The sequence below is a fragment of the Pseudophryne corroboree genome, unplaced genomic scaffold (genome assembly GCF_028390025.1).
Source record: "Pseudophryne corroboree isolate aPseCor3 unplaced genomic scaffold, aPseCor3.hap2 scaffold_568, whole genome shotgun sequence".
NCBI lineage: Eukaryota > Metazoa > Chordata > Amphibia > Anura > Myobatrachidae > Pseudophryne > Pseudophryne corroboree.
The window spans coordinates 274926-297463 of record NW_026970167.1 but is presented as its reverse complement, the minus strand read 5'-3'; the positions used below and the strand labels follow the sequence as shown (position 1 = coordinate 297463).

Here is a 22538-nt window from a genome sequence, read left to right as displayed (position 1 = left end):
GTTTCCTTGTGCTGCCTCGGTTGGATCTCCTTCACTTGACAGGGGGGTGCCCGAGCAGCGACCCTCCCCAGCTCTAGCCCAACTCCTACTTACCTGCCAGGTGAGATACTATGATCATGAAGGTGCTTCTCCCAGGGCAAGGCTCACCCATTGCACTCTGGGTGTGCTGCTCATGTGATTTCCCCAAATGTGGGAAACTTGACTGCATAATTTGTGTTTCCCCTGGTCGGCTCTCGTATAATTCAGATCTCTTTGTCTCAGGTCTCTCTCCAGCCTAGTTTGCTGTCTGTTTCCACTTCTCTTTTCTTGAGCCGCTCCCTTCTATGCCCTTGCGCACTATCCTGACTTCTCCCGTCTGCTTAATTTGTGCCTTCCAACGCACAATGCGAACTACAGGTAGTGCTGCAGGGCCCACACCCTTTTACTTGCCTTACAGAGCAGCTCTGGAGCTGTTACAGTGCCCAGCTGCTGCAAGAAATCAGCATGAATGCTTCAGGGGCTGGGGCATAGCCAACATGAGCCCCACACCGAAGGAGGGTGGAGGTGTTTAATGCGAACTAGTGGTCTTCCAAGCGCCGCAAAAGGCCGCCATGCCCTGCACGCCCCTTTTCTCTTTTCATATGCAGACGAGGGTTGAAGCCAACTTTGACTCACTGCTTGGATGACATCACCATATGCAAATCCATCTGCTGCAGGCCTTCCCCCAGGAATGCTTGCACTAGTTGTTGCATTTGGTTTGTTGTTTGGGGGTGCTTCAGTATTAGGCAGCCTTCTGCCCTCCCATGTTCATCTGAAAATATGTGTTCTCCCTGGAGTTGTTGTCCCCAGATGAGAGTTCCCTTGTGCTGCCTCAGTTGAATCTCCTTTACTTGACAGAGATGTGCCTGAGCAGCGGCCCTCCCCAGCCCTATCTCAAATCATACTTATTTTGCATAGGAGATACCATGGTCATGAAGATTGTTCTCCCAGGGTGAGGTTCATTCATTGCATTCTGGGTATGCTGACCCCTGTGATTTCCCCAAATGTGGGAAACTCGACTGCATTATTTGTGGTAGTGGGGGACTGTGTTTGTGCTTTCCTCTGGTCAGCTCTGGTAAAAGTCAGATTTATTTGTCTCAGATTTTCCTCTAGCCTTGTTCTTCTTTCGAGAGTTCCCTTGTGCTGCCTCAGTTGGATCTCCTTCACTTGACAGGGGGGTGCCCGAGCAGCGACCCTCCCCAGCTCTAGCCCAACTCCTACTTACCTGCCAGGTGAGATACTATGATCATGAAGGTGCTTCTCCCAGGGCAAGGCTCACCCATTGCACTCTGGGTGTGCTGCTCCTGTGATTTCCCCAAATGTGGGAAACTTGACTGCATAATTTGTGTTTCCCCTGGTCGGCTCTCGTATAATTCAGATCTCTTTGTCTCAGGTCTCTCTCCAGCCTAGTTTGCTGTCTGTTTCCACTTCTCTTTTCTTGAGCTGCTCCCTTCTATGCCCTTGCGCACTATCCTGACTTCTCCCGTCTGCTTACTTTGTGCCTTCCAACGCACAATGCAAACTACAGGTAGTGCTGCAGGGCCCACGCCCTTTTACTTGCCTTACAGAGTAGCTCTGGAGCTGTTACAGTGCCCAGCTGCTGCAAGAAATCAGCTTGAATGCTTCAGGGGCTGGGGCATAGCCAACATGAGCCCCACACCGAAGGAGGGTGGAGGTGCTTAATGCGAGCTAGGGGTCATCCAAGCGCCGCAAAAGGCCGCCATGCCCTGCACGCCCCTTTTCTCTTTTCATATGCAGACGAATCTCCTTTACTTGACAGAGATATGCCTGAGCAGCGGCCCTCCCCAGCCCTATCCCAAATCATACTTATTTTGCATAGGAGATACCATGGTCATGAAGATTTTTCTCCCAGGGTGAGGTTCATTCATTGCATTCTGGGTATGCTGACCCCTGTGATTTCCCCAAATGTGGGAAACTTGACTGCATTATTTGTGGTAGTGGGGGACTGTGTTTGTGCTTTCCTCTGGTCAGCTCTGGTAAAAGTCAAATTTCTTTGTCTCAGATCTTCCTCTAGCCTTGTTCCTCTTTCGAGAGTTCCCTTGTGCTGCCTCAGTTGGATCTCCTTCACTTGACAGGGGGGTGCCCGAGCAGCGACCCTCCCCAGCTCTAGCCCAACTCCTACTTACCTGCCAGGTGAGATACTATGATCATGAAGGTGCTTCTCCCAGGGCAAGGCTCACCCATTGCACTCTGGGTGTGCTGCTCCTGCGGTATGCCTGAGCAGCGGCCCTCCCCAGCCTATGCAAAATAAGTATGATTTGGGATAGGGCTGGGGAGGGCCGCTGCTCAGGCACATCTCTGTCAAGAATTTATAAAGTCTATACATATATATAACCAAATGTCAATATATATATATAGAACCCAGCGCTCCTTTCAAAACTTATCTATTTCACCAATTTGTTGCTTATTTAATCTTTATACATCTATTAATTTTCACCATATATTATAAAATGCTGCTCCCATAGGTAGTACTGTTCTACCAATAATAAACCAAATTTTAAAGATAATCACATTTGTTATAAAGGGAGCGCAAAAAATAAAATATACAAGCTCCTTATTTTTAAAAAATATATATAGACAGAAGAAACCCACATTCAATAAAATACAATGGAGTCAACATATATAGGCACCACTATCCATATCTAAATGTAATCAGGATCTATTTCATATTGCCCTTGATGACAACGGAATGTTTATTAAAGTGTCCAAAAAATCCTCCTGGATACAGCTGTTGTAATTTATTCGTTACTTTCCAATTGTAATTGATACATTAAATTCCTTCTTGTGGATGAACAGCAACAGTTGTAACCAACGCCTCTTATTTACTGCAGTTAAAGTTCATATGTAACTCACGTGAGTAATGAAAGAAAACAGGGGGAGAGCGCTGTGATGGTTGGTGAAACACAGCGGTATGCTACGACCCCCGTTAACCTTGGCTGGATCATATTGGCACTCGCGGTCGGGATATTTCTCCCTGCCGTGGGGTAGAGACCTCCTTTTGCTCGGTCTCAAATTGCTTTTTCCCCTTCACCGCTGTCTTTACATCAGACGTCCGCCGTGATGTAGCTCGTTCATGAACGGGCTTATATCTCAGCAATCAGAGTGTCCTGTAATCACCTTTCTTACGCGTTTCTCCGCTGTTATCCAAGAGCGGTTTCGTCAGAGGATACATCAGCAGCCTAGCAGGCTCTTTTTAAAATGCACCGGACCAATAGTATTACTAATTAGTTGATTGGATACATACATGTACTAATTGGATGCATACATGTAATGACTCACATATGGAACAACTTTCTAATTGCAATTGCACATATAAAGGCATTTCATAATATAAAAATAAGCAACATGGTGATTAAAAATAATAATAAAATAAGCAACAAGGTGGTTTAAAAAATAACAGAAAATATATAATCTATATACAGATTAACCTATAATCTTTCAATCAATACCTCATATCTATAATCACATATACATAATTCAGAGACTCAGCACTAAGGATCCCCATTTACTTATATAAAACTGTCAAAGTCAGAAAAATATCACTATGCACACTGCCATATCTGCACCTCATGCGAGCTCCCGCTGCGCGTGCAAGAGCTCTCCCGTGCGTGCGCATACTCGCAGTCGCGTGCACCCGCAGGCGCACGATATGCGGATTTACGGTAGAGTTTGTATGCGTCTAGCGGGCGACTCAATCGATATATATTTTAACCATATAATGTATTTTGTAGATTATGGTCCCTTTGATAGAATCTGAAAGTTTAGTTAATATAGCATGTTCATGGACAGAGAGATCCCTCTTTGTTTGATACGAAGGGTCAGACATGAGTCATACAGTGGTGTTTAGTATCCATCGGAAGAGTATTTAATTAGCAATATTCCGGTGTTGGTTTGAAGCAGATTAATCGCTCGTGCGAATAGTTATGGACATAAGAAGTTTATGTACTTTTACTATTATTTGCACTTACTTATCCATGCGGCGGGAAACCTAGTTTCCCACCCACCTGAGCAGTTGGAAATAGTCACAGCCCACCTGTATGAATCAACCTATAACCTTTTGTTATAATGCGAAGACGAATTCCTGTGTCCAATGAACAATGAGATTGTAGGGACCATTGAATTGTATTGTGTGTGTGGGGCATAAATAGACAAGCCGATCATATCCAGCTCTCACTCTTCAACGGTTCTCATTGCTGATAATCGGGAGCTGGATATCCAGAGGCGCATGCGATCGTTCCCCTTGGGCGTAAGTTTTTCTCCGCAATCATATTGTCTTTATTGGTATTGTGGGCCATATCTCTCTCTCTCTCTCCTCTCCTCTTTCTCTCATTTTTTTCCTTAAACGTACTTGTATTGTATTGTATTTCCTGTGTAGTTATCTGGTTAGTTAGTCTATGTTATATTGGTAGTGTATGACTTGTATTGTATTATTCTTTTGCAAGTATAACATTCATATAAGGCGTTAGACCCTAAGCCCGGCATTTGTGTATTTCTTAGGGTGTTAAGTATTCTCTGGTCTGTCGGAGACGCTCGAACAGCTTTAAGTTAATAAGGTAACATTGTGTTGCATCTACACCCCACCATTACACTAAGGTTTTTCCTGTATAATACATTGTTCATGGTTTACATGTAAAGGTTTAACATTGTGAGCGTCTGCGCCGCTGGTGATCTCCTCGTGGTCCCGAGCGTACGCTACGCTAAGCGATTGTTACGCAACGTGCGTACCCTTACGGTACTCCAGACGTCAATAGCGTACAGTGTTCTTAGGCCTCTTAAAGGGTTTTAAGTAAGATAAATATTTAGCTTTATCAATTGGCGGCTCGTCCGTCCTTCACATATCTGCACTAGGTAATTTCAGCAGACATTATCCATCAGCAAAGGGCGGGAGGTCATATTCCTCGTAGTGCTGTCTGGATAAGCGTCTGCTTCGCTTAGTAAAGGGTGCTGAGGGAATCCGGAACCGGAGGTAAGAACAACACGCTAGTGTCTTTTAAAACTGTTTATTTCTGTCTTGCGTACGCACGCACATATCTGCATTTCTTTTCATTTTCGTGTATTTTCATATATCACTCTTCTGTTTGCCATTTTATAATTGATAAACGTGCTAAGAGAGATTTGCCGCTATTTCATAGTTAAAGAGTAAAAGTAATACATTAAGGTGTAAATTGAAAAGCACGCACGCAGCTCTACCTAAAGATACAAGGAGAGATTGGTGTGGTGTTCGGTAGATGATCGAGGATCATCTACATTGATAAACGTGTAAAATTGTGTTACGGTGGATATTTGCTTTGTGTACACGTGTCTCTAACAAAGGGTGAGACTCGCGTACGCAACTCAAAGGCCGACGCACGCAGCGTATATTACGCAACGGAGCGTCCGGGTACGCCCACGTAACTCAAATCACACGCTAGTGTTATTGTAACAGGCGAAAAGGTGGCAACGCGATAAATAGCGCAAATCTATTTTAGTGTCCGAAATTTAGATTAACAGATCCTTCTCCAAATTTACAACACATCTGGTCTAAAGGAAAGAAAATTTCTGCGCAGAAATAGAAATAGAAACAAAAGTGTACATGTGGTGAGTGAGTGTTTGCATATATAAGTTTATACAATTTTTTGAGGTTGAACCACAAGAAGTCGAGTTCTCGCAGGGTACATACATGTAAGTGACGTGCATGGTGGCAAGGGAGGCATCCTTTGTTAAACATAAAATCTGAGCATTAGAGTATAGCAGACCAGGAGGTCTATTGTAGCACAGACCAGGAGGTCCGGAATTGACCAGGAGGTCCAGGTACAGCAGACAAGGAAGTCCGCTATAAATAGAGAAAAGAGCACAACCCAGGGGGTTGGTGCAGAACCCATATAGGCCATTAAAGCTCATGCTGAAGGAATTCGCAGCCGCAATTTTCGATTCCACTGGTCGCTCTGCACATAAGATTAGTTGCTTATGTGCAGACTGATTGTACCGCACGTAATTGTGTGCATTAGTTAATCTGACCAGTACCATTTGTGTACGAAACGGGTCATAAACACTATTTGTACATTCTGACGTGATTTGTGTAATTTTTTATTTTCTGAAGGGAAGTTCGCTGGTCACTCAGGAATTATCCAACAACCAACAGTTACTGGAAAGGGTTAATGCTCTGCGGATCACACTCACATGTTCCAGTAAACGAAGGTTCATAGGGGCCCTGGGTCGAGTACGCCAGCACTAGGGCAGTGTGTAGGTCGTATTGGTCGGCGTGGGCGAGTGAGTGAGGTACTCGGTAAACCGCCACCGTCAGCCTATCTTGAACATTTTGGTTTTTGTAAGGGTTCGCTGAAGACCCTGATTGAAGGTCAGAGGTGGTGAAAGCAACACCTACAGGTATGGGGGCCAATTGTTCAGGTAGGGGGCGATCAACCTCGGTTCGGGTTGATTCAGTAAACCGACCAATCGGGTCGGCAAGGTACGTAATGTGTGAAAAATACGGTTCACACACAGAGGTTTTATGTGATGAATGGGAGAGAATGACGGTACATGACGGGGAGAAGTTCCCAAGAGTAGGCAGCTTTAGCCCAGAAGTGTTACAAAATCTAAGGAGGAGGATATGTCTCATTAAATCAACAAAGAGACGGATTAAACATTATGATTATTTGCAGTTATGGCAACAGGAGGGTGAAATACAGAGAGGATTGGCTCAGGCGGCAAGATCTAACCCTATCAGGAAACTGATAGCCACGGCACCGCCGCCACCATACATATCAGGAGAGAAATCGGTTGCGGAGAATGACGCATTAGGGTGTAACAAACAAACACTTAGCAACTGTGTAAATGTTAATAAGTTAACCAATGCAAGTATTAACCCGTGCAAGTTGTACCCTGTTTTGAACTTTCCCCAGGAGTGTGATCAAGAGGACGAATCGGCAACAATATCGGCGCTCTCTCTAGCAGCCACCATATCAGAAACAACAGTAGGCACGGCCCAACCCTTAAGATTAGTAACAAAGGCCCCTAGCGGAGGGACAGGTGAGGTCGTATCAACAGGTAAGTACGGCACCATACACTATGCTGAAACCATTTCACCACAGGCTGTAGAATCTACACAGAATGATGTTATTAAACTTGCTCCCGTTAGGGTAATAGCAGTTCCAAATGGGAAAACGGACACTACAGGAGTCACTCCTATCAGGAACATTGCCATGTACAGCCCGTTTTCCCGAATGGAATTAAGAACCATAGTGTCTGAATTCCCTGACCCTAGGAAAGACTTAGTTGCTAGCCAGAAATACATCAGTGACCTAGGGAACACTTTAGAGCCCAATAACAAAGACTGGCAGGTATTGCTGAGGGCTTGTTTACCCTCCAATGTCGACTCAGCTCAATTTTTAGCTGACTGTGGATTGGATCAGGATGTACCTCTTACAGATGTGTACAACAAAGACAATGTAAAAAGGATAAGTTTACAGTTAAAGGAGTATTTTCCAGCTGTAGTTAAATGGAACAAGATTTTCTCCATTAAACAAAAGGAGTCAGAAACAGCTGCAGAGTATTTTCACAGGGCATTACTAGATATGGCAAAATACACAGGCATAGAGGACATTAAAACAAACATAAACCATCGAGAAGTAGCAGTATCTGTACTAATGGATGGTTTAAAAGAGGCATTAAAGACAAGGGTACAGACCACGCAACCATGTTGGCGAGGTCTGTCGGTGGCTACTTTGAGAGAGGCAGCTGTGGATCACGATCGGAATATCACCAGACACAGGGAATTACAAGGTGATAAGTTAATGGCCGTAAGTATACAGGCCCTGACCACAAGGCAGCCTTTGTATAAATCACCAAACCCTGTGGGTAAGTCGAATGTGGTAACCTGTTATTTCTGTCATAGAGAGGGACACTTTGCACGAGACTGTAAATCGAGAAACATACAAAAGTCTTTTCAACCCCCTAGACAACGACACGACACACGACATTGGGAGCAGGGTCCGCAGAAACGGAGTTATGAGCCACATGCAGGGGAAACAAAAAGATACCCCCCGAACAGAGACTGGCAAGCCTCTGGCAGTTCCCAGTTAACCCCTTCACAAGTAGTTGCTGCCAGCGGGATTCAGGGAGGTCACCATACCCAATAGGGGTGTGGCCATACCTGTAATCTGCAGCCAGTAAAATTGATTGCAAGTCTTGGTAGTGAACCCGAAATTGCAATTGATGTAGCTGGTAAAACATTAAACTTTCTTGTAGATACGGGGGCAGCCAAATCAGTGATAAATTCGACAGTGGGCATGAGAACCACTGGTAAGACAATTCCAGCCATGGGAGTAACGGGAGTAGTCCAGCATTACCCTGCTAGCAAACCAGCCGAGATTACAATAGGGCCTTTACATACCAAGCATTCCTTTTTGCTGGCTGCATCGGCACCGACAAATCTCTTGGGAAGAGACTTATTGTGTAAAATGGGGTGCGTCATTTATTGTACTCCTGAAGGTGTATTCTTGGACATACCTGAGAATCACGCTCAGGAAGTGCGAGACATGTTAGACTCCCCATCAAAATTAATGTCACATACCATTATGACAAATAGGACTCCATCCCAAGTAGAAGAAATGCCATCCCAGATACCAGAGTCACTGTGGACTAAAGACGGACAAGACACTAGATTGATGGCAAACGTAGCTCCAGTAGTTGTGCAAGTAAAAGATGGTAGGATAGCTCCAAAAATCCCACAATACCCTCTGAAGCCAGAGGTGGAGTTAGGAGTATACCCAGTAATAGAGCGCTTGCTACAACAGGGCATCCTGGTAAGAACATCCAGCACAGCCAATAGTCCCATCTTCCCTGTGAAAAAGAGTGGGGGGAGGGGTTACCGGCTAGTGCAGGATTTAAGGGGGATTAACAAAATAGTTGAGAGTCAGTTCCCCGTAGTGCCAAATCCAGCTGTCATCCTTATGCAAATCCCTCCCACTGCGAAATTTTTCACTGTTATTGACCTCTGCTCCGCTTTCTTTTCGGTACCTCTGCACCCTGACAGCCAATATTTGTTTGCATTTACATACAGAGGAGTCCAATACACATGGACTCGATTACCACAAGGTTTCATAGACAGTCCAAGTATATTTTCCCAGGCTTTGCATGATTGTTTACAGTCTTTCCAACCAGAGAGTGGATCAATATTGATACAGTACGTGGGTGATTTACTACTGTGTTCAGATTCATTGGAAGCATCCCTGAAGGATACGAAACAGCTCCTGTTTCATCTTTCAGACACAGGACACAAGGTTTCCAAAGACAAGTTGCAATTATGCCAAACTAAAGTAAAATATTTGGGACACTGTCTAACACAAGGACTGAGACACCTGACCGCTGATAGAATTCAAGCAATTAGAGACATGACTCTGACTCAAACCCAGCAACAGATCAGAACGTTTTTAGGAATGTGTGGGTATTGCCGTAACTGGATCCCAGGATTTTCCATTCTAGCATTACCTTTGCAGGAGATGGTCTCCTCAAACAAGCCTGATCGGATTTCGCACACAGACGAGTCCGAGATGGCATTTGAGAGACTTAAACAGTGCCTAACGCAGGCACCAGCATTAGGTATGCCAGACTATGGGAAACCCTTTGAGCTGTACGGAACAGAAAGTGCTGGTTGCGCAGCAGGCGTCCTAACCCAAAAGCACGGTGATGCCAGCAGGCCGGTAGCATACTACAGCGCTCAGCTAGATACGGTAGCGCGATCCCTCCCCACATGCTTGCGAAGCGTTGCTGCGATAGCATTGCTAGTAACGAAAAGCGAAGATGTAGTGCTAGGTCACAACCTCACAATTCATACACCACATGCAGTGTCAGCCTTGCTAAATTCTGCCCAAACCAGACACGTCTCATCAGCGCGGTTTACAAGATGGGAATTGGCACTAATGGCCCCCGTAAACATCACCATAAGGAGATGCAGTGCATTAAATCCTGCAACATATCTCCCAGGTGTGCCTGGACAGGCACAAAGGGTGGAGGATGAGAGTGGTGGGGAAGGAGAATTTAATACAAAGGAGGACACACATGATTGTATGGAATATTTGACCCAAAATTTTACCGCAAGGCCTGACATCAGTGACAACCCACTGGAAGATGTAGATCTTACCTTCTACACGGATGGTAGTTGTCACAGACAGTCGGACTCGGGAGACTTGTGTACTGGATACGCAGTCGTAGATGATCAAGGCACCATAGAAGCAGAACCACTAGGCCCACCTCACTCAGCCCAGGTTGCTGAACTGGTCGCCCTAACCAGAGCATGTGAATTGGCTAAGGGCAAATCAGCCAATATCTACACCGACTCTAGATACGCATTTGGGGTAGTCCATGATTTCGGAGCCCTATGGCGCCTCAGAAATTTCATGACGGCAGCTGGTACACCGGTAGCGCATGCAGCTCACATCAAAAGGCTTCTAGCAGCGATACAGGAACCCGACAGAGTGGCTGTTATCAAGTGTAAAGCACACACATATAGCCAGGACCCAGTATCACTTGGTAACAGCCGAGCAGATGAAGCTGCTAAGTTAGCAGCTGGTACCCCCAGACAGACAGACAGACACCACACAACTGATGGTATTTAATACCATCAACACACAGAAGTTGTGTGAGATGCAAAATTTGTGTTCCACACAGGAAAAGGCAGTCTGGAAGGCAAAAGGATATGGCCAGGAGTCCTCAGGACTCTGGACGGATGGACAGGGTAAACCAGTGGCCCCCAGAGCATATCTTCCATGTTTAGCTGAGGCAGCACACGGGCTGACTCATCTGGGCAAGGAGGGAATGTGCAAGTTGGTAAGAGCATATTGGTGCGCCCCAGGATTTTCATCTCATGCAGGTAAGAGAGCAATGTCATGCCTTACCTGTTTGAGGAAGAACATCGGAAAGGCAATACCAACAGAACCATCTCATATCCCACCTACAGGCGGCCCTTTTCAGGTAATACAGATTGACTTTATTCAATTACCCCCTTGTCGAAATTTGAAATATGTACTTGTTTGTATAGATGTATTCTCAAATTGGGTTGAAGCATTTCCTGCGGCCACAAATACCACTATGTTTACTGCTAAGAAAATTGTGCAGGAATTTGTGTGTAGATATGGTATCCCTAGAATAATCGAAAGTGATAGGGGTACCCATTTTACAGGTGATGTCTTTCAAGGAATGTGTATGTTGATGGGAATTGATAGTAAGCTGCACACTCCATACCGTCCACAGGCGAGTGCGAAGGTGGAAAGAGTGAACAGCACTATTAAAAATAAACTGAGCAAAGTTATGGCAGAAACAGGATTGGCATGGCCAGAAGCTTTACCCATAGTACTGTACAGCATCAGAACCACTCCCAGGTCCCCTCTTAATCTGTCTCCCTTTGAAATCTTGTTTGGTCGACAACCGCATGTTATGATTAACCCTCAGGATGATTTGAAGTGTAACAATGAAGTGACTGTAAAGTACCTGATTAACATGAGTAAACAGCTAAGGAATCAAAATGATAATTTGAAGTTATTGATTCCTGATTTACCAGATAGTAATTGTCATGACATTGAACCTGGGGATTATGTAATGATACGGAATTTTCTACGCTCAGGTTGCCTTATTGACAGATGGTCAGACCAAGTCTTATTGACTAGCACTACAGCATTGAAGGTTGTCCAGAGAGAGACTTGGGTTCATTCGTCCCAATGTAAGAAGGTTGCTGATCCAGAGAGGTCCCGTGATAAGGAACAGACGGTAGAGGAAGTTGTATCACTGGAGTGTCTGTTCCAGGAGGACTGAGGCGGCACCTGAGCATTGAAAATCACAAGATCAAAAGCAGTTGTCGATTCCCTGTTCCCTTTTATTGTTTTTCTCCACTTCCCATCCCCTCTCCCTCAAATTATTTTTTCCCCCTTCTCATTCTTCTTCGTTTCCTCCTATAAGATGGACTTGCCCCAAGAGACTGTGATCCGGATTTTCCTGTTGACCATGATGTTGACCAGAGCAGTCTGTTCCGGCGAGAGTACCATGGAGGTCGAGAAAGGTTCTGGAATGGGTTCTGATGACAAAGATGGAGGCGTAGTTTTCCAAGAACAACTTAACCAACAAGTAAAGGCGAGTATCAGAAAACGATCCGATAGCATTGACAATAGAAGGAATTGTGAAGGATTGTTAGCTGAAGAAAACTGTATCTGTAGGCTCTGTGACAATGTAGTTGAGGATGGGTGCATCAAGAAATGCCAATCCAGTTTTAATATCCACATGGACCGGCAGCCCTTGAGTGACTATCACTCCTTAGTGGGTAGTGTGTTAAATCAAACAGATTGTTGGGTATGCTCTCAAGTACCTCAAGGTCATAGCAAATCAGGACTAGTACCATTTCCTTTAATGGTAGGGGAGGTACTTGAGCTAAAGGGTGGGGGACCGGTGGACAGGAGGTTTAATATCTCCAGTCCTCCTAGTTTGAAGCTCCACCAATATCATGTGGATAGATCCCTAATATGTTTTAACATTTCCAATCCCCGAAAGTCGGGAAATTGGGAAGTGTCATGGAGTAACCAAACCATGACCTTTTCATATAGAGCAGATAGAATGCCGACAGATACAGAGCTTATACGCCACATAGCCAGTAGAGAAAAATCTTTCCGATATAGGTATACCCTAGGAAGTAGGATTACGAGAGTTGGAGAGGTATCACCAGGATACTGTGCACATATCGTACAAGCTGATACGTGTACTAGACAGATGGGAGAATTAGGGTTAGGAGATTTCACATGGAAGATGTGTAATATGGTTATGTCCTACTCCGTCCCATATGTTCTCCCCGATAATGCATATTTCATATGCGGGAGGAAGGCGTATAAGTGGCTTGCCCCAAACTCTGAAGGATTGTGTTATATTGGAAAAGTACTGCCTGAAGTAATGACTGTATCACATGCCAAAATGAAAGATATACACCGTGTTGCCCAAGCTCCTTATACTCACACCCACTACGAGCACGTAGTTAAACGGCACCTGATAGAAAGAACAGAGCATCCGGCCTCTGACATGATCCATGAATCCACCGGGATTCAGGTTCTACTCGCGTTAGACATCACTTGCACCGCCAGAGGAGTGTTGAATTATAAATACATATCTGCGCTTGCAAATTTGTTAGACAATATCACAGAAATGTATGATGACACTTTTAGGTATACTGGAAGAGAGCTTCAAGCTTATAAAACAGAACTGGTTCAGCATAGAATGGTTCTTAATTATCTCACAGCAGTAACAGGTGGATATTGTGTCACACTGGCAACGCAGTACGGCGTGAAATGCTGCACATATATAACGAATAGTACCGAGGATCCGGTCGAGGTCATAGACCAAAAGATGGACGATATTCTCCAATTAAAGTGGGAATTTCGCAGGAGACACAATCTCACCCTTGCTGCTGTGGGTAATGAGCTGACTGGTTGGGTGTCATGGTTGAACCCGTGAAATTGGTTCTCTGGTTTAGGAGAATGGGCTCAAGGAGTCATAATGGATGTAGGGAAGTTTCTTCTATGTATCTTAGGTGTTGTCATAACGATTGGCTTGACATTTAGATGCGGTCAGGCTTTAATGAAGTGCAAACGTAGTACCAGGGTAATGAGTCTAAGGAGTGAGGAAATTGTAATTCCAATGGATTTGATTTATGACCCAACTGTAGAAACAATGATGTGATGAAAATGCGATTATACGGTCCGTTTCTTTCACCTGTTTTTCCGGTTTTTCCAAGGTAAAAAGACCCACTTTTTGACGAGGAATTTGATGACCCTGTATACAGACAACTGATGGATTAAAGAAGAAGTTTTGACAACCTTATACACAGATATTTGATGAACTATGCCATAGACCCCCAGTTTCCCTAGAAATTTTAAAATTACGCTAGCCCAACACTTTTGTAAGTCTATGGACATTGACAAAGCTTTTTGCCCACACCTTTTGACAAAAGCCCAAAGAAGACTGCATTCAACAGACACCGAACAAGACTTCAACCGACAAATGTTCATTAACCTGACATAGAATACCACTGCATTTACCATAATTGTGTCTTATCTTCATCTCTACAACCTTCAGGTAATTACACACATAGGGGTAAATTTACTAAGGTCCCGATTTTGACCAAGATGCCGTTTTTTTATCAAAGTGTCATCTCGGTAATTTACTAAGCAATAATCACGGCAGTGATGAGGGCATTCGTAATTTTTTGGAAGTCCAACAAAAAAATACAAATGAATACACCATTGGTCAAAACGCGGCTGTTTAAGTATGAATCTCGGTAATTTACTAAGAAGTGCAAAGCAAAAAAAAAACAAACACTGCCGTGAAAAATTACAACTCGTACAAAAGTGCTAAAAAAAAACAGACCTGCTTTTTTAATCCGTGATTGTATAGGCATGCACGGATCCATGAGATCCGTGCATGTATATCAGTGGGAAGGGGTTGGAAAGTGGTTATTTTCTTTAAAAAAATTGCGTGGGGTCCCCCCTCCTAAGCATAACCAGCCTCGGGCTCTTTGAGCCGATCCTGGTTGCAGAAATATGGGGAAAAAATTGACAGGGGTTCCCCCATATTTAAGCAACCAGCATCGGGCTCTGCGCCTGGTCCTGGTTCCAAAAATATGGGGGACAAAAAGAGTAGGGGTCCCCCGTATTTTTAAAACCAGCACCGGGCTCCACTAGCTGGACAGATAATGCCACAGCCGGGGGTCACTTTGATATAGTGCCCTGCGGCCGTGGCATCAAAAATCCAACTAGTCACCCCTGGCCGGGGTACCCTGGGGGAGTGGGGACCCCTTCAATCAAGGGGTCCCCCCCCCAGCCACCCAAGGGCCAGGGGTGAAGCCCGAGGCTGTCCCCCCCCATCCAATGGGCTGCAGATGGGGGGGCTGATAGCCTTTTGTGATAATGAAAATATATTGTTTTTAGTAGCAGTACTACAAGGCCCAGCAAGCCTTCCCCGCATGCTGGTACTTGGAGAACCACAAGTACCAGCATGCGGCGGAAAAACGGGCCCGCTGGTACCTGTAGTACTACTACTAAAAAAATACCCCAAAAAAGACAAGACACACACACCGTGAAAGTAAAGATTTATTACATACATGCACACAAACATACATACATACTTACCTTATGTTCACACGAGGGTCTGTCCTCTTCTCCAGTAGAATCCAAGGGGTACCTGTTGAATAAATTCTACTCACCAGATCCCGGGTCCCAGGGTCCTCGGGGCAACCATTTGTAATCCAGGTACTTGCATAAAATAACAAAACGGAAAGCCGAGCCACGAACTGAAAGGGGCCCCATGTTTTCACATGGGACTCCTTTCCCCGAATGCCAGAAACCCACTCTGACTTCTGTCTAAGTGGGTTTCTTCAGCCAATCAGGGAGCGCCACGTTGTCGCACCCTCCTGATCGGCTGTGTGCTCCTGTACTGAGTGACAGGCGGCACACGGCAGTGTTACAATGTAGCGCCTATGCGCTCCATTGTAACCAATGGTGGGAACTTTCTGCTCAGCGGTGACGTCACTTTAGGTCAACCGCAGGGCAGAAAGTTCCCACCATTGGTTACAATGTAGCGCATAGGCGCTACATTGTAACACTGCCGTGTGCCGCCTGTCACTCAGTACAGGAGCACACAGCCGATCAGGAGGGTGCTACAACGTGGCGCTCCCTGATTGGCTGAAGAAACCCACTTAGACAGAAGTCAGAGTGGGTTTCTGGCATTCGGGGAAAGGAGTCCCATGTGAAAACATGGGGCCCCTTTCAGTTCGTGGCTCGGCTTTCCGTTTTGTTATTTTATGCAAGTACCTGGATTACAAATGGTTGCCCCGAGGACCCTGGGACCCGGGATCTGGTGAGTAGAATTTATTCAACAGGTTCCCCTTGGATTCTACTGGAGAAGAGGACAGACCCTCGTGTGAACATAAGGTAAGTATGTATGTATGTTTGTGTGCATGTATGTAATAAATCTTTACTTTCACGGTGTGTGTGTCTTGTCTTTTTTTGGGTATTTTTTTTAGTAGTAGTACTACAGGTACCAGCGGGCCCGTTTTTCCGCCGCATGCTGGTACTTGTGGTTCTCCAAGTACCAGCATGCGGGGGAGGCTTGCTGGGCCTTGTAGTACTGCTACTAAAAACAATATCTTTTCATTATCACAAAAGGCTATCAGCCCCCCCATCCGCAGCCCATTGGATGGGGGGGGACAGCCTCGGGCTTCACCCCTGGCCCTTGGGTGGCTGGGGGGGGGACCCCTTGATTGAAGGGGTCCCCATTCCCCCAGGGTACCCCGGCCAGGGGTGACTAGTTGGATTTTTGATGCCACGGCCGCAGGGCACTATATAAAAGTGACCCCCGGCTGTGGCATTATCTGTCCAGCTAGTGGAGCCCGGTGCTGGTTTTAAAAATACGGGGGACCCCTACTCTTTTTGTCCCCCGTATTTTTGGAACCAGGACCAGGCGCAGAGCCCGATGCTGGTTGCTTAAATATGGGGGAACCCCTGTCAATTTTTTCCCCATATTTCTGCAACCAGGATCGGCTCAAAGAGCCCGAGGCTGGTTATGCTTAGGAGAGGGGACCCCACGCAATTTTTTTTTGGGATTTTACAGTGTTTAATTAAAAAAAAAAAAAAAAAAAATGAACCCCAGCACGGATCACACAGATCCGGCCGAGATTCATTGTAAAAAAGTCGGCAGTGTTTTGCTAATCACTGCCGTAAAAATAAAAAAATAAAACACGAATGACATCGACATCGGAACAAAAGAAAAACCCGAATACGACAGCTTAGTAAATCCGTCGTAACAAATTTAAAAAGTTGCAGTTTTACACTTTCGATGTCATTCGTGATTGAACTTTGACCTGAAACGGGAAAACACGAATCTTAGTAAATTTACCCCATAGTCGATAGGGAATACCCGCACAGATATCAGCATTCACATATTCCCCCATTCATGTATCATCACCAAAAATGTGCTCCCCCATTTTGTTACAACCACAGCCGAAAAGAGCTCGGTAAAGTTTGACAGCCCATCCACAGACCCGTACCACGGGATAAGAAGGAATTCAAATGTATACTTCGCAATACCTCGAAGCTTGATTTAAAACACGTACGGCACGATAATACATGACCCCCCAAACATGGATTCATACACACATGCTTCTGCTATCTCAATAGGTCATACCCTTTTCCTACCTTCTCCTCTCCTCCCTTACCCAATCATAGAAATGTATTTACACTTGATATATATTTTTCTCGTTTTGAAATGTTTTAGGAAGTGGCAGTTATTGTTGACTGCCAAAGGGTGGACTGTCAAAGTCAGAAAAATATCACTATGCACACTGCCATATCTGCACCTCATGCGAGCTCCCGCTGCGCGTGCAAGAGCTCTCCCGTGCGTGCGCATACTCGCAGTCGCGTGCACCCGCAGGCGCACGATATGCGGATTTACGGTAGAGTTTGTATGCGTCTAGCGGGCGACTCAATCGATATATATTTTAACCATATAATGTATTTTGTAGATTATGGTCCCTTTGATAGAATCTGAAAGTTTAGTTAATATAGCATGTTCATGGACAGAGAGATCCCTCTTTGTTTGATACGAAGGGTCAGACATGAGTCATACAGTGGTGTTTAGTATCCATCGGAAGAGTATTTAATTAGCAATATTCCGGTGTTGGTTTGAAGCAGATTAATCGCTCGTGCGAATAGTTATGGACATAAGAAGTTTATGTACTTTTACTATTATTTGCACTTACTTATCCATGCGGCGGGAAACCTAGTTTCCCACCCACCTGAGCAGTTGGAAATAGTCACAGCCCACCTGTATGAATCAACCTATAACCTTTTGTTATAATGCGAAGACGAATTCCTGTGTCCAATGAACAATGAGATTGTAGGGACCATTGAATTGTATTGTGTGTGTGGGGCATAAATAGACAAGCCGATCATATCCAGCTCTCACTCTTCAACGGTTCTCATTGCTGATAATCGGGAGCTGGATATCCAGAGGCGCATGCGATCGTTCCCCTTGTGCGTAAGTTTTTCTCCGCAATCATATTGTCTTTATTGGTATTGTGGGCCATATCTCTCTCTCTCTCTCCTCTCCTCTTTCTCTCATTTTTTTCCTTAAACGTACTTGTATTGTATTGTATTTCCTGTGTAGTTATCTGGTTAGTTAGTCTATGTTATATTGGTAGTGTATGACTTGTATTGTATTATTCTTTTGCAAGTATAACATTCATATAAGGCGTTAGACCCTAAGCCCGGCATTTGTGTATTTCTTATGGTGTTAAGTATTCTCAGGTCTGTCGGAGACGCTCGAACAGCTTTAAGTTAATAAGGTTACATTGTGTTGCATCTACACCCCACTATTACACTAAGGTTTTTCCTGTATAATACATTGTTCATGGTTTACATGTAAAGGTTTAACATTGTGAGCGTCTGCGCCGCTGGTGATCTTCTCGTGGTCCCGAGCGTACGCTACGCTAAGCGATTGCTACGCAACGTGCATACCCTTACGGTACTCCAGACGTCAATAGCGTACAGTGTTCTTAGGCCTCTTAAAGGGTTTTAAGTAAGATAAATATTTAGCTTTATCAAAACCTTTTAGGGTAACATAAATCCATGCCACTACTAAAGCATTTCTTGTGGCGCAGGGGAAACATCAAATGCACTCTATGCAGCTAGTCCCATGTTCGAATCCAACCCGCTCAGCTTAACATCCATATTATTTATTTACTTTTAATGGGATCATTCTATCAATTCATTTTTACCTTTAATTTTTGTTAATATTATTTCTATATTTCATTATTTTAACCCCTGGAATAATTACATTGCTGTTTAAACAACAAAAAGAATTGAAGAAAAAATAAATATTAAACAGACAATTTAAGGATTCGAAGATTTAAATATTTAAAGATTTTAAAATTTAAAACAGGGAGGGGGGGAGGGAGGGGGGCCTTTTGGGAGAAGGAGGGGGGGAAAAATAAAAATAGAAAAAAAATATATATATATAGAACCAAGAGAAAGTGTAAAAAGAGGATGGAGGAAGAAATCTGATGTTCATCATTACTAGTGGATTTTACTAAAGAACTTTAAAGGAACACACACAACAGGATTATACAGTTTCATCCTAAGAGGAAAGCTGTTTCCAAAATAGCTACTTCTAATAATTTTGTTTATTTATTAAACATACAATAAATGGATATTCAATAAATAATATATTAGGTAAATCAATAGATAAAATCTTCAGAGACTGCCAATGTTGTTCAGTTCGATGCTCTCATTCAGACCATCAGGTGTAAGGGTACCCAAAGAAAAAATCCAAAATGCCTCCCTTGTCAAGTAAAGGAGATTCAACTGAGGCAGCACAAGGGAACTCTCATCTGGGGACAACAACTGCAGGGAGAACACATATTTTCAGATGAACATGGGAGGGCAGAAGGCTGCCTAATACTGAAGCACCCCCAAACAACAAACCAAATGCAACAACTAGTACAAGCATTCCTGGGGGAAGGCCTGCAGCAGATGGATTTGCATATGGTGATGTCATCCAAGCAGTGGGTCAAAGTTGGCTTCAACCCTCGTCTGCATATGAAAAGAGAAAAGGGGCGTGCAGGGCATGGCGGCCTTTTGCGGCGCTTGGATGACCCCTAATTCACATTAAACACCTCCACCCTCCTTCGGTGTGGGGCTCATGTTGGCTATGCCCCAGCCCCTGAAGCATTCAAGCTGATTACTTGCAGCAGCTAGGCACTGTAATAGCTCCAGAGCTGCTCTGTAAGGCAACTAAAAGGGTGTGGGCCCTGCAGCACTACCTGTAGTTCGCATTGTGCGTTGGAAGGCACAAAGTAAGCAGACGGGAGAAGTCAAGATAGTGCGCAAGGGCATAGAAGGGAGTGGCTCAAGAAAAGAGAAGTGTAAACAGACAGCAAACTAGGCTGGAGAGAGACATGAGACAAAGAGATCTGAATTATACGAGAGCCGACCAGGGGAAACACAAATTATGCAGTCAAGTTTCCCACATTTGGGGATATCGCAGGAGCAGCACACCCAGAGTGCAATTGGTGAGCCTTGCCCTGGGAGAAGCACCTTCATGATCATAGTATCTCACCTAGCAGGTAAGTAGGAGTTGGGCTAGAGCTGGGGAGGGTCGCTGCTCGGGCACCCCCCTGTCAAGTGAAGGAGATCCAACTGAGGCAGCACAAGGGAACTCTCGAAAGAAGAACAAGGCTAGAGGAAGATCTGAGACAAAGAAATCTGACTTTTACCAGAGCTGACCAGAGGAAAGCACAAACACAGTCCCCCACTACCACAAATAATGCTGTCAAGTTTACCACATTTGGGGAAATAACAGGGGTCAGCATATCCAGAATGCAATGAATGAACCTCACCCTGGGAGAACAATCTTCATGACCATGGTATCTCCTATGCAAAATAAGTATGATTTGGGATAGGGCTGGAGAGGGCCGCTGCTCAGGCACATCTCTGTCAAGTAAAGGAGATTCAACTGAGGCAGCACAAGGGAACTCTCATCTGGGGACAACAACTGCAGGAGGTACACATATTTTCAGATGAACATGGGAGGGCAGAAGGCTGCCTAATACTGAAGCACCCCCAAACAACAAACCAAATGCAACAACTAGTGCAAGCATTCCTGGGGGAAGGCCTGCAGCAGATGGATTTGCATATGGTGATGTCATCCAAGCAGTGGGTCAAAGTTGGCTTCAACACTCATCTGCATATGAATAGAGAAGAGGGGCGTGCAGGGCATGGCGGCCTTTTGCGGCGCTTGGATGACCCCTAGTTCGCATTAAACACCCCCACCCTCCTTCGGTGTGGGGCTCATGTTTGCTATGCCCCAGCCCCTAAAGCATTCAAGCTGATTTCTTGCAGCAGCTGGGCACTGTAACAGCTCCAGAGCTGCTCTGTAAGGCAAGTAAAAGGGTGTGGGCACTGCAGCACTACCTGTAGTTCGCATTGTGCGTTGGAAGGCACAAAGTAAGCAGACGGGAGAAGTCAGGATAGTGCGCAAGGGCATAGAAGGGAGCGGCTCAAGAAAAGAGAAGTGGAAACAGACAGCAAACTAGGCTGGAGAGAGACCTGAGACAAAGACATCTGAATTATACGAGAGCCGACCAGGGGAAACACAAATTATGCAGTCAAGTTTCCCACATTTGGGGAAATCACAGGGGCAGCACACCCAGAGTGCGATGGGTGAGCCTTGCCCTGGGAGAAGCACCTACATGATCATAGTATCTCACCTGGCAGGTAAGTAGGAGTTGGGCTAGAGCTGGGGAGGGTCGCTGCTCGGGCACCCCCCTGTCAAGTGAAGGAGATCCAACTGAGGCAGCACAAGGGAACTCTCGAAAGAAGAACAAGGCTAGAGGAAGATCTGAGACAAAGAAATCTGACTTTTACCAGAGCTGACCAGAGGAAAGCACAAACACAGCCCCCCACTACCACAAATAATGCAGTCGAGTTTCCAACATTTGGGGAAATCACAGGGGTCAGCATACCCAGAATGCAATGAATGAACCTCACCCTGGGAGAACAATCTTCATGACCATGGTATCTCCTATGCAAAATAAGTATGATTTGGGATAGGGCTGGGGAGGGCCGCTGCTCATGCACATCTCTGTCAAGTAAAGGCGATTCAACTGAGGCAGCACAAGGGAACTCTCATCTTGGGACAACAACTGCAGGGAGAACACATATTTTCAGATGAACATGGGAGGGCAGAAGGCTGCCTAATACTGAAGCACCCCCAAACAACAAACCAAATGCAACAACTAGTGCAAGCATTCCTGGGGAAGGCCTGCAGCAGATGGATTTGCATATGGTGATGTCATCCAAGCAGTGGGTCAAAGTTGGCTTCAACCCTCGTCTGCATATGAAAAGAAAAAAGGGATGTGCAGGGAATGGCGGCCTTTTGCGGCGCTTGGATGACCCCTAATTCGCATTAAACATCTCCACCCTCCTTCGGTGTGGGGCTCATGTTGGCTATGCCCCAGCCCCTGAAGCATTCAAGCTGATTTCTTGCAGCAGCTGGGCACTGTAACAGCTCCAGAGCTGCTCTGTAAAGCATGTAAAAGGGCGTGGGCCCTGCAGCACTACCTGTAATTTGCATTGTGCGTTGGAAGGCACAAAGTAAGCAGACAGGAGAGGTCAGAATAGTGCGCAAGGGCATAGAAGGGAGCGGCTCAAGAAAAGAGAAGTGGAAACAGACAGCAAACTAGGCTGGAGAGAGACCTGAGACAAAGAGATCTGAATTATACGAGAGCCGACCAGGGGAAACACAAATTATGCAGTCAAGTTTCCCACATTTGGGGAAATCACAGGGGCAGCACACCCAGAGTGCAATGGGTGAGCCTTGCTCTGGGAGAAGCACCTACATGATCATAGTATCTCACCTGGCAGGTAAGTAGGAGTTGGGCTAGAGCTGGGGAGGGTCGCTGCTCGGGCACCCCCCTGTCAAGTGAAGGAGAT

The 22538-nt window shown here is 45.2% G+C and overlaps 9 non-coding genes across 9 annotated transcripts; 4 read left to right on the top strand and 5 right to left on the bottom strand.

The window, feature by feature from the left end:
* The first annotated feature begins 85 nt into the window (after positions 1-85).
* On the top strand, positions 86-248 carry LOC135033248 (U1 spliceosomal RNA). Its single transcript, XR_010228652.1, has one exon. It is a non-coding gene; the product is annotated as a U1 spliceosomal RNA (small nuclear RNA).
* Positions 249-919: 671 nt separating this feature from the next.
* On the top strand, positions 920-1083 carry LOC135033210 (U1 spliceosomal RNA). The gene has a single exon (XR_010228614.1). It is a non-coding gene; the product is annotated as a U1 spliceosomal RNA (small nuclear RNA).
* A 152-nt stretch (positions 1084-1235) lies between these two features.
* Positions 1236-1398, top strand: LOC135033242 (U1 spliceosomal RNA). Its single transcript, XR_010228647.1, has one exon. It is a non-coding gene; the product is annotated as a U1 spliceosomal RNA (small nuclear RNA).
* Positions 1399-1841: 443 nt separating this feature from the next.
* Positions 1842-2005, top strand: LOC135033218 (U1 spliceosomal RNA). The gene has a single exon (XR_010228622.1). It is a non-coding gene; the product is annotated as a U1 spliceosomal RNA (small nuclear RNA).
* Positions 2006-20015: 18010 nt separating this feature from the next.
* LOC135033204 (U1 spliceosomal RNA) lies at positions 20016-20178 on the bottom strand. Its single transcript, XR_010228611.1, has one exon. It is a non-coding gene; the product is annotated as a U1 spliceosomal RNA (small nuclear RNA).
* Positions 20179-20330: 152 nt separating this feature from the next.
* Positions 20331-20494, bottom strand: LOC135033224 (U1 spliceosomal RNA). The gene has a single exon (XR_010228628.1). It is a non-coding gene; the product is annotated as a U1 spliceosomal RNA (small nuclear RNA).
* A 671-nt stretch (positions 20495-21165) lies between these two features.
* LOC135033196 (U1 spliceosomal RNA) lies at positions 21166-21328 on the bottom strand. Its single transcript, XR_010228604.1, has one exon. It is a non-coding gene; the product is annotated as a U1 spliceosomal RNA (small nuclear RNA).
* Positions 21329-21480: 152 nt separating this feature from the next.
* Positions 21481-21644, bottom strand: LOC135033220 (U1 spliceosomal RNA). The gene has a single exon (XR_010228624.1). It is a non-coding gene; the product is annotated as a U1 spliceosomal RNA (small nuclear RNA).
* A 670-nt stretch (positions 21645-22314) lies between these two features.
* LOC135033197 (U1 spliceosomal RNA) lies at positions 22315-22477 on the bottom strand. The gene has a single exon (XR_010228605.1). It is a non-coding gene; the product is annotated as a U1 spliceosomal RNA (small nuclear RNA).
* Between the last annotated feature and the right edge of the window lie 61 nt (positions 22478-22538).